Source organism: Periplaneta americana, chromosome 13 (genome assembly GCF_040183065.1).
Source record: "Periplaneta americana isolate PAMFEO1 chromosome 13, P.americana_PAMFEO1_priV1, whole genome shotgun sequence".
NCBI classification, from domain to species: Eukaryota; Metazoa; Arthropoda; class Insecta; order Blattodea; family Blattidae; genus Periplaneta; species Periplaneta americana.
Window position 1 is genome coordinate 28,371,313 of NC_091129.1, and position 12,970 is coordinate 28,384,282.

The following is a 12,970-nucleotide window of genomic DNA, read 5'->3' on the forward strand; positions in this document are numbered from 1 at the left end:
AGTAGTGATGAGGGAGCTGTTTTGTCCGTAGTGAAAAAACAAAAGAGAAGATTTAAAAGTGTTGAATACAAACGAGAACATGTGAAAAGAGGAAGAGTAATGGGGTTAGAAAATATCAACTATGCTTCTAAGGTGGTCGCAAAGAAGAAAATTGGAAATGATTGCAAGTGAGTATGCCATAGTATGAATGTTTACCTGTTCAATAGCGTTGCTGTTGTTATGAAAATCATACTTTGCAATGTAACATGATACATAATATGTTAAATCCATATTTACTCCTGTTATACTTTTCGTCACATAACATAATCTCTCTTTCCTTCAGGTGTAAATTGAAGTGCTTTGGAAGATTATTGGAGGGGGATCGAGAAGAAATATTAACAAACTTTTATGCCAAAGAAACTAAAGACGAACAGGATTCGTATTTACAAGCATTAGTGGAAGTAGTGCAAGTTAAAAGGAGACGTCCGCAGGGAGATGAACCAAAGAAGCCACGTTCGCGTAATTTCAAGTATTATGTGACATGTAGTTCTGGACTACAACAAGTGTGTGCCAAAGCATTTCTAAACATGCATGGTGTGACAAAGGGTCGCATTCGTCGTCTAACATCTTTGTTACTGCTTGGAAGATCTCCAAAGGATTTGAGGGGAAAAAACACTTCTGGAAATGCAACTTCTTGGGAAGTGTGTATATTAGTGGAATATCACATACGCTCATATCCAACCAAAAAATCTCACTACTCATCAAGAGAAATAGAATATTTGAGCGAGATGTTAAATATCACATTAATGCATGCCTCCTTTATGGAGAAGTATCCTGACCAGCACGTATCCTACTGGTTATACCGCAAAATTTTTAAGGAGCGATTCAGTCTATCATTTGGGAGGCCACAAATTGATACCTGTTGTACATGCGAACAACTATCGGTAAGGATGAAAAGTCCATCGCTGAATGATAACGCCAAACGTGTAGCAGGAGCAGAGTTTATTGTCCATAAAAGAAGAGCCAAAAAGTTCACCAAAAAATGGAATATTGTTCTAATCTCTGCAAAGAAGACAATGATACTGCTTCAATATGTACAGATTATATGCAGAATTTGCATCTGCCAGAGATACCTGTGCAGGAAGCATTCTATCTCAGGCAACTTAATGTTAATGTATTTAATATATATAACTTGAGGGATAACACAGCAAAATTGTACATATATCACGAGGGACTGGCTAAAAAAGGTCCAGATGAAGTCTGTTCAATTATCTTAGATTACATAAGCAACGAGTTACCAAACACAACAAAGTACCTACACATCTTCTCTGATAGCTGCCCAGGTCAGAATAGGAGTAACACAGCTGTTCGATTTCTCAAAACTCTTGTTACTATTGGCAGATTAAAAAAATATGTACCATTATTTTCCGATTCGTGGGCATTCCTTCATGCCCTGTGATCGAGATTTTGGTGTTATAAAGAGGAAGATTCGCACATCAGACAGAATCCATTCAATAAAATAATACATAGAGTTAATAGTTGCATCAAATAAGAACAGATTCTCTGTTCAAATGGTACAAACTGCAGACATTTTGGACTTTAACCATTGGTGGAAGACCTATTTCAAGAAGTCTGTTCTGTCCATTGAGTCCATGGGAAGAGGAGTGAAAAGAGATCTGAAAGTAACGTTTCATGTGAATGACTTTATGGAGTTCCAATATGAAGTGGATCATATCTCAGGAAGGAACTTTATTGATGGACTGACTGTTCATACTTTCAAGTTGTTCCTTTCTAGAAGTGTGCTTCCTATGCTGCCCAGTGCTTCTGCTTATCCACATGGCTATGTGGCTTTAAATGAAAAGAAATTATCAGACATTAAGAAATTGGAACCATACATTCCAACAGAATATCATGATTTTTATAATGAACTATATGCTTGGCCAACGACATCAACTGATGACTAATCATGGTGATGCAAGAAAACATACTAAGGAAGAGTAATGTTGTGTGTATGCTTTGATGCAATCATGAATTTATTATTGACATAATTAAAAATGTCCTGTTTGACAGAAACTTAGTGAACTTCTTTTTCTTTGCAAGTAATATTTTCTGCATTTCAAGTTGTGATTATTAGGCAGGTTATGCTGTGAAGTTTGAATGAATGGGTTTAAAACATGTTCTCTAACTTATATTAGCATTTCTATATTAATTTAAGATTATTAACATTGAGAATCTACTTGTTGTTCTTGTTATTCCTACTGTTTGTTTCAGAAACAGCACATCTCCTCCAAATTAAACAAATTCTGTAGATGTGGGTATTGAACTCATTCAAATAAGCAAGATGTCAGGATGTTTGTATTTAGTAAATGATCAAATGAAAAAAATACCACAAGTGTGAACAATAAAATATGCCTTACAGAACGTTTTTTCAATTTCCTGAAAAATGTTACTGGAGGGAGAAGTGCTGTTTCTGAAACAAATGATTCAATTATAATTACAATTAATATTAAATATACAAATACAATAAAAATCAAAGTACTAAAAGATTAACAGACTAATAAAAGCTAGATAGTGTATTGTAAAATTTAAGAAGAGAGAAGCATTTCTTTTATTGATTAAGTAAAAATTAAACCTAGTACTCTACGCAGTAAGAAAATGCTTAATAAGTTTGCTTTTGAACGCAACTAAATTACGACAGTCTCTGATGTCAATGGGTAGGGTATTCCACAAACGCGAGAGCGAGATTGTGTATGATGATGAATACGATGATGTACTGTACTGTATTAAGGAAGAATATCAAGAACTAAGATCTATGAGATATTCTTAAAATTACTGCCTCTTACCCGTTTGGCTATCATTGTTTCCTCGTGCCAAACAAAACAAAGTCAGCCAAGATCATATGAGTCGTTCAGAGCAGAAGTAGTGTAAGTCAAAAATGTGTAATGAGGGTTAAAGTAAACTTTCTGTAAAATACAACGCAAAATAACAATTAATATTCAATCTATTTAAACTATTAGTAGCCATTGAATAGCAAGAAGGACATATTAATTGCTACTTTGCGCTGTATTTTACAGAATTTCTACTTTAAACCTCATTACTCAATTTTGACTTACACCACTTTTGCTCTAAACGGCTCATATGTAACCAATGAAATTCACGATTTCGAAGCCGTAGTCTTATGAGAATTATAATATGCAAGATACAAGAACGAAATTCCCACGTTAGTAAACACATGTTAAGTTTAAACAAACGAGGTTTGGTGAAACAGTCAATTTTTAAAGATCTCGTTAAAATTAAACGATCCCTTTGTTGACAAGTCGTTTATGCTGATTTAAAGAAGATCGGTGAAACCGACCCTGAATGTCATAAATTCCCCTACAGAATAATAGGTGTGAGAAATTAAGCACTTCTTTAATTTGGCCCTAAATAATCTTACGTTTTGAGTTTGATTTTTATATCCATAGAGAGGTTAATAAAAATGTTTACTTCTTCAACATAATAGATCTTGGACGGCCAAAGAAGCAATGAGGGGCCACTTTTGAATCAGAAGTGCAAAAAGACATGTTTGCTGCTCACTGATTATTATTATTATTATTATTATTATTATTATTATTATTATTATTATTATTATTCCTCAGCTACAGGGATTAGGCCTATTGGCCTGTTCCGTCTTCAAGACTTAAATCATCTCTCTATCTTATTTAAGGTCTTCCGACATTTCTATATCCTGTTGGTGCATAATCCATAATTTGTTTTGGTAATCTGTCATTACTCATTCTGGTAATATGTTTGTACCAATTTTGTTTCTGATTTTTAATCTTTTCTTCTAAATTAAAAATATTTAATAATTGTCGGATATTTTCGTTTCTTTGATGATCCAATAAATTATAACCGGCAACACCTCGTAGGAATTTCATTTCACTTACTTGGATTTTTCTTTTGATGCGCGGTTTAATGACCAGTTCCCTCAGCCGTAAGTTAATAATGGAACTGCTAGGGTTTTGTAAAATTTTAATTGTGTTGAGCGCTGGGTTTTATTTCTTAAAGTTCTTCTTATTGTTCCACACATATGTTGGAATTTGCTCATCTCACTGTTAATATCCTGTTCACCCAAATGAGATATATTGCAGCCTAAGTAGTTAAAAGAAGATAGCTCTTCCATAGTTCCTTGATTAATAACTATTTCATATCGTCTATGGTTAAGCCCGCTGAAAGCCATTCTTTTAGTTTTTAAATTAGACATTTTTAGGTTATTTCCTTCTGTTATTAGCTGGAACTGATAAGTTGCCATTTGTAGATCATCCTCAGATTCTGCGATCAATATTTGATCATCGGCAAAAAGCATTTTATTTAATAAAGTTGTTCCTAAATTTATACCAAATGCTATTTTATTCTTCCATTCTTCTATGGCTTTATTGAGGTATATATTAAACAATGTTGGAGATAGCGGACAACCTTGCTTCACACCTTGGTTTACTATTACTGAATTGCTTATCTGATTACCTACTCTTATCAATATTTTTGTTTCAATTATTATTATTATTATTATTATTATTATTATTATTATTATTATTATTAGGACGAAATTCAAATACAAACTGCTGAGCCATTTATACCGGAACCCACACTTTCTGAAGTCGAAATTGCGATAGTAAATCCGAAAAAGTACAAGTCTCCAGGTATTGATCAAATTCCAGCAGAATTAATACAAGAGAGTGGAAGGGCATTATCTAGCCAAATTTATAAACTTGTACTTGCAAATTGGGAAAAGGAAATTGTACCTGAATAATGGAAGGAGTCCATAATCGTACCTATTTTTAAGAAGGGGGACAAGACTAACTGTAGTAACTTTCGAGGAATATCACTTTTGTTGACGTTGTACAAAATTTTGTCCAATATCCTTTTGAGAAGATTAACTCCATATGTAGATGAAATTATTGGCGATCATCAGTGTGATTTTAGGCGTAATAGATCGACTATTGATCAGAGTTTTTGTATTCGACAGATATTGGAGAAAAAATGGGAGTATAAGGGTACAGTACATCAGTTATTCATAGATTTCAAAAAGGCGTATGACTCGGTTAAGAGAGAAGTTTTATATAATATTCTTATTGAATTTGGTATTCCCAAGAAACTAGTTCGATTAACTAAAATGTGTCTTAGTGAAACTTACACCAGAGTCTGTGTAGACCAGTATCTATCTGATGCTTTTCCAATTCACTGCGGGCTAAAGCAGGGAGATGAACTGTCACCTTTACTTTTTAACTTCGCTCTAGAATATGCCATTAGGAAAGTTCAGGATAACACAGAGGGTTTGGAATTGAACGGGTTACATCAGCTTCTTGTCTATGCGGATGACGTGAATATGTTAGGAGAAAATCCACAAACGATTAGGGGAAACGCGGAAATTCTAGTTGAAGCAAGTAAAGCGATAGGGTTGGAAGTAAATCCCGAAAAGACTAAGTATATCATTATGTTTCGGGACCAGAATATAGTACGAAATGGAACTTTAAAGTTGGAGATTTATCCTTCGAAGAGGTGGTAAAATTCAAATATCTTGGAGCAAGAGTAACAAACATAAATGACACTCGGGAGGAAATTAAACGCAGAATAAATATGGGAAATGCCTGTTATTATTCGGCTGAGAAGCTTTTGTCATCTAGTCTTCTGTCAAAAAATCTTAAAGTTAGAATTTATAAAACAGTTATATTACCGGTTGTTCTTTATGGTTGTGAAACTTGGACTCTCACTTTGAGAGAGGAACAGAGATTAAGGGTGTTTGAGAATAAGTTTCTTAGGAAAATATTTGGGGCTAAGAGTGATGAAGTTACAGGAGAATGGAGAAAGTTACACAACACAGAGCTGCACGCATTGTATTCTTCATCTGACATAATTAGGACCATAAAATCCAGACGTTTGAGATTGACAGGACATGTAGCACGTATGGGCGAAAACAGAAATGCATATAGCGTGTTAGTTGGGAGACCGGAGGGCAAAAGACCTTTGGGGAGACCGAGATGTAGATGGGAAGATAATATTAAAGTGGATTTGAGGGAGGTAGAATATGATGGTAGAGACTGGATTAATCTTGCTCACGATAGGGACCAATGGCGGGCTTATGTGAGGGCGGCAATGAACCTCCGGGTTACTTGAAAGCAAGTAAGTAAGTATTATTATTACTCGTATTACTGTATTTTTATTTTGATTCTAAAGGTGATATTGTTGGTGAATATCGGCATAACGCAATAATGTGAAATGTTATCTGCAATATTTATGGGATAAAACATGATACCAGAAATATAAAGCTATTTTGAGTGCCCAGTTATGAATGCTGAACCGATTTATTCGGTCGCTGTCGACATACAGCGCAGTGGATATGAGAGTTTTATAATTTTTCATACACGGATTATTTCAATCATTGAGTTTAATGGTATTAGCTTTGACCCACGACCGCGATTTGCGGGAAAATTACAGCATCTGTCAGAAGCTTTCATCCTATTTAATTCAATTTTATTTCAAACATTGTATGCATCACTTTCCATTTCTGCATTTATATGGGGGCTTTATTACAATGGAATGCTTATTAGATTGTCGGAGTTTGTATACAGAGTGTTTGCAAAATATTTAAAACTATTGCGAGAGATGATATTGCGACTATCTTTGTACACATCTTCTCACTATGCAATATTTCCAGCAATCACACTGTGGGTTGAATCACAGAAATCTGCATCAGTAGTGGTGCAAAATTTTTTTAAAGTTTGTCTAATAGTTATTTTTCTACACCATACTAAAATGAAGTTGTTATACAGGGACATCATTTTATTTTTATTTCAATTTTTATTGTACCTGAGTTTTTGAATGTACTTCACTCCCACCCCTTCTACTAGTAAACTTCCAACCGTTCACGACACAGAGCCGAGGGCGCGTAAGCAGTACTGAGTTACTGAGTATAGTACGTTTCAGAAATATGTTCGCGTTTTCCAGTGACGAGAGAGCTTTCAATATTGAATCATATTTTCGTACGGGTACTGTCGTCCGTTTCCCTATGTCGCATCCCGGTTTCCCCCACCTGCTTCTGTTCGCCCCTTTGTAAAATCTAGTAGCTGGGCTATCTTAGCTCTTTTCAGAAAACATTAATTTCTGTTAGGAATTGGACGCCTACGTAATATTATTCAAGTGTTTAAAATAACTTAAATAAAAGGGCCTCCTTAAGTAATTAACTGTCACGTGATTCCCCCCCCCCTTTCTACAACCCTGCGACAAAACCGCTTGAACGGACAGTAGATAGCATTTCTGAGTGATTTTATCTTTTCGGATCGGGCAGAAGTGAAGATTGAATTTACAGTACGTAAGGTACTCTTTTATAGAGTAGGTACAGAATTATTTCAACATGAGTTACTCGTACGAAGGACGAAACTGGCAATTGGAATTAGGTACAATAGTCTATAGTGCGATAATATGGACAAAAGAACTGAAGCCTCTATCGAAATGAACGGCCACCATTTTCTAAAATGTGTTTAAATATCCATATTATAATTATTTTTCAATTTAACTTTATTCTCTATATAGTACGCTAATGTGCTGTAATAGTGCAATCTACACTGCATAATTAATACTTCCGAATGGATAGCTCAATTCGTGTGTAAAACACTAAGTGTTAATACAGTACTGTATTTCGATTAAACAAAAACCTAATGAAAATTATCAAACTCAAAATTGCGATATTTCCTAGTTTACATAAATGGATGAACTACTTTCCTTCCCTCCTATACCTAGTAAAGTGATTTGTATTTTACGCCAGTATCATCGAACTCCGTCGTGGAAAGGGTAGCAAACGGTGTTTCCTGTTTCAATCGTTAATAGAAAGGTATAGCCAGATTAATATTAAAAATGTTAGTAAAAATAAAATGATGTCCCTGTACTATTATTATGAATGTTATTTCGATATAGGTTATCATTTCGATACAGATTTCTTATTTCAATAAATACCATTGTTTTCGAGATATTAAATGCTTTAATCAAACTAAAACATCGAATAATTTGTCCATAGTGACGGAGATTCCATTTTTTCTGACAATTCTTGAAAACAAGCAGGACGTTCTCTGAAAAGTATGGAACATTTACATTCTTTTCCAATCCATGAAATACCCATATGCCTTTTCATATACGTTCTTTGATTTTGCAGGTAATAAAGTATTGCTCATTTTTACAGCTTCCTCCATTATTTCCATTTCATCAAAATAGCGTCAATCAGACATTATTCAATAATTTTCATATTTCAGTTAACTTTATAACTTACAAAAAGGAACTGTGATTTCATTTATTTTATACATCTTGATTGCACAACTTTTAACACTTTTCAACTTCGGAATATCTTAATATATAAAATTGAATGTATGTATGTATGTATGTATGTATGTATGTATGTATGTATGTATGTATGTATGTATGTATGTGTATGTTCTCTATACAATTCTACACGCTTTGACCGATATGTGCCAAAGTTTGCACATTTAACCTTCATAACCAGGAGAAGAACATAGGCTACATTAAAATTGTGCAAATGGAAGTTAAATTAATTAAATATATAAAAAATAAAAGTGAATAGATTCATGTATTATATTAAAATGAAAAATCTTCTACAGTCAATTGTTCTTTATTATTGCCTGTAGTATTGAACATAGACTTTCACGAGGCCTTGGAAATTTTAACACGAAATTAAATTACATTTTTGTTACGCATCACGAAGGCTAAAACTGGATAATTCATGCAATAAGTATCTTTACGCAGTCCAGGACCGTATTATGAATTCCTCGATGCAGTTTTATAGATAGTGAGCAGACTATTTTATCCAATTGAATTCTAGAATTCTTTCAAACTACAAAGATTGCTACCACATAATTTACTTAATATTGAATAGCCATAGTAGACCTACTATTGCGAAATATTGACTCACCAAAATTACGCACTAACAAGAATTTGTGTCAAAAACTCATGCGAAACATAATATGAGTGGCAATATTAACTGTAAAAACGAAAGAAGATTATGTTTTATCCCACGTATTGCTATTATAGCCATTCGATTTTAAGCAATTATTATAAGTTATAGTAGTATTTGTGATAATATTACAATATTATAATATTGCAATAATAATATAGAGCCTATTTTACTGTCACTGTTAACCCGTCTCTTATTAATAAGTTACGGTCACTAATGACTTGGCCGTTTATAGAAAAATATGATTTTCTGTTGTGGTAGTGTTCTACATTGCCTTCTCCAGGAGAGTGAATTCTGATGAGTATAGTCTCTGTTTCTGCAAAACACCCTGAAATCCATGTATTTGATAGATTCCATCCGTTACAGATTGTAGTTTTACCTTGAAGGAAATTAAATATATTGTGGGCAGAAAGGCTTAATAATGCATAATGCCGTGGTACGATAAATATTATCATCAATCACAATGTTAAATATCTTAAATATCCCTGTAGCATAAGGTCTTAATGTTGTTAAAACTCTATTCATAGGTGAGATGGAATTATTTCGATTAGTCAGTTTCTTTGGATATTAGTGGCACTTTCTTTAATATTCGTCACTAGGGAGGAGAAAACATAAGTAAATATGGTTCGTTTTGGTTTTATATAGTTCCCTTGCCGTTTCAGACAACAGAGGACAAATAGAATCTTGTATTATGATGTACCGAAGTACGTATCATATTTCCGTGCAGGAATTTTGCGTTGCCATATTATGAAGAATAGATAGAACAGAGAAAATTCTCTCCGGCACCGGAACCAGAACCCGGGTTTTCAGCTCTACGTGCTGACGCTTTATCCACTAAGCCACACCGGATTCCAGTTGCAATTCCGAATCGAATCCATCTCAGTTTAAGTTCTATCTTTCAGTTTTCCCTTTGGTGGCCTACCCTCATGCACTGTGTCACAGAATATGTGACAATGGCACAATGTCCAACACAATATGTACAGAGGTGCAGCGTCAGCACTTAGAGCTGAAAACCCGGGTTCGGGTCCCGGTGCCGAAGAGAATTTTTCTCTTTTCTATCCATCCTTCATCATAGGCCAAACAGAAGACAAGATATGCACAAGCAGCCTTGGTATTTTAGAAAGATGTACCTCCATTTCTCTATCGGGAATAGAACCTCGAATCCTCCTACTTATAACCTGATACGCTATCATTTGAGTGGCAACGGAGGACTTTATTTTATTAAAAATATAATAAATAATTGGAGGGATGGGTACGAGAAAAGCCGAGTAAGGAGAATGAATGAAAATATAAAAAAAGTTAGAAAATACAATTGCTATTGTATCTCATTTCTCTCATATCAGAATGTTTTGCTTAAAAACTTCTTCATAAGTTATTTTTTTGTTGACGGAAATGTAAATCATAGGCTGACAGGATTTAATAGGGAATAGAAGCCAAGCAAGTCGTGTGTGTTCCAAGATCCAGTCATTAACTGAATGCGGCGCGTTGACACGTCTACTTGGAGCGAGACGAATCACCTCACTCCAAACACCGCCACGCAGTCCCAGCTAAGCGAGAGAAATAATTTGAGATTCTCCGCAGCTAATTTTGCTGACGATAGATTAACTCCTGCTCCTGCTCCTATTTGGGAAGGGGAAGATCTCTCAATACACTGCTTATTACTACGCCATGTATTAGATATGACGCAGAAACTCATCCTCCCCTTTAACTGACAATAATGAACACCTTTCGTGTGACGTGGAAGCAAATTACAGGAGCGTACGGACTATTCCATCTCAAATCGACCGAAATATAGTGAAAATTGACCTCCCAATTTTTAAATACAATGAAAATTTTTCTGTCCGTTGACAACTGTGATACAATGCTTTGTGCAAAGTTTGAGGCATCAGAACTTCATAGTCTTTAAATTAAAAATATCTAAATTTATCGTATTTTCATAAAATTGGCAACTTTAAACTGTTGTGGCTCCGAAACCCTTTCACCCAATGATCAAAATCATGGTTTATTTTAATGCTGAGAAATTAGAGTTTATATTGACATGTAAACAGTTTTCCCTACTTTTTATGGAAATGGAGAAATTTAGATTTTTCTTCATTAAGACGCCTTTGCCAACGAAAAAATATATTTTTAAAATATATGTTTAGATTCCGCATAGAAAGTACAAATAAACATATATTTTTTACTGGTGCACCGTTGATAAGAAAGTATTGAAAATATCAAATAAAGAAAATAAATAGTACGCGCGTGAAGTAACCAGCTGACTGTGAGGCGGGAGATAGCCGAGACAACCAAGGCCAGGAGACAAACACGTTATGTTTCGTCTAGTAGCGCATAGCTGGGCTAGCTTTATCACAAGTTTTCATAAACACAGGAGTAAAATGTCGCCCAATGCTCGCTTATCTTCATCTCTCGGCCAGTGCATGCGGTACTGCATCGTTCAAGTCTAGGCGTGTGAAAATAATTTATTTAATACCCTCGAAACTTATTGCCGAGCCACTAAGAAAATAATGTCGAATCCCTCGTAATAATGCAAGATTTTTTCTCAATATTTTTTTACATTTTTACAAATTGTCACAAAGCCTAAAAGTAAGTTAAATCAATTTATCTGTCTCTCTGTGTACAATAAAATAAGGATTACTTCTTAACATAACCTACCAAATGTCAGCTTCAAAATAAGCTCTCGTTCAATGTTCTGCAGTAAATGGTTCCAAAGTTCTGAGCGCTGAAAGAGGCTTGTTTTTATAAAATACGCTAAATTTGTCGCTCAATAATACGAAAACCGTTTGACTTTCGATAGTATATTTTTGAAATTGCACTCTCCTCAGCACCTTGTATAAATAGGGAAAAAATTAGAGTATTAAAAAAATGCGAGGTTTTTTTACTGATCGATTTCATATGGAATAGCCCGTACGTTGAGTATCATTACAGTTAAAGAAAAAAATGTTATTCAATGGTCTTTCATAACTTACATGGGTTATCTAATAATCAGGCTTCGGCCTACGGACAAAGAGTAACCAGTATGAGGTTTAGAGTACACGGAGTATAAATGACGTCATGACCCGTTTGCAGTCACCCGCCTGCAACAGCACAGGTGGGTCCGTAAACTGCTGCTGCTGCTGCTACTGCTACTACTACTACTACTACTACTACTACTACTACTACTACTACTACTACTACTTTTTCTTGCGTGTGGTAAAACACTATTAACAATCACAACTCAATATATTGGCATAAAGATCACCATATTGGCATAAAGATCACCACAATGCTCTGCATAAGCAGTTACGACAGGCTATAAAGGATACATTATCATATATAATGGAAAGAGGTGCATCACTAAAATATGGAAATATGAATAAAACATGTAACAAAACATTGTAATTGCAAATCGTCACATGTATAATACAATATAACATATAGTTAGCTCACTTTTATATTTTAACATTACTTTTAGCATCACATTAATATTCCAGCCTACATGTGATGACTTGCAAAATATATCTATTGTACATTATTCGTACACTTTTAAATGTTGACATTAGGGACACCCACATTTGAATATTAGAGTATTAATGTGTATTATAACTATATTAGTTTTTAACAGGTTTTATCCCCGTATGCCATTAAACATGTATTGTATGTGTAGAGAACGTAGAGAATAATGATATTGTAATATTGATTGTTCGTATCTGAAGATGCTGACACTATTCAACGAAAACGTTTATATGTCTTGTAACTAATTATGTAAAGGTTAATACCTAAAACATACACAATAGTAAAGTCAATGACTGAAACAATAAACTTTCAAAACTTGCAACAATTAACAAATTTAAAAATTCCGAATGTCAAGTTTCAAGTTTAAAACCCGAATTTTATTTCATATAAAACACATATTTTTCACAAAAAAAATTATATAAATACATATTTTCAGGAAATCTATTATAAACACATAAATCTTGGATTTATTTTACTTAAATAATTTTTTACAAGAAC

At 34.2% G+C, this 12,970-nt stretch overlaps 1 protein-coding gene across 7 annotated transcripts in view; it reads right to left on the reverse strand.

Moving 5' to 3' along the window:
* The window catches only part of sand (sandman), a 1,680,707-nt gene that overhangs the window by 1,326,410 nt on the left and 341,327 nt on the right, over window positions 1–12,970 (reverse strand). The gene's annotated exons all lie outside the window — the stretch shown is intronic.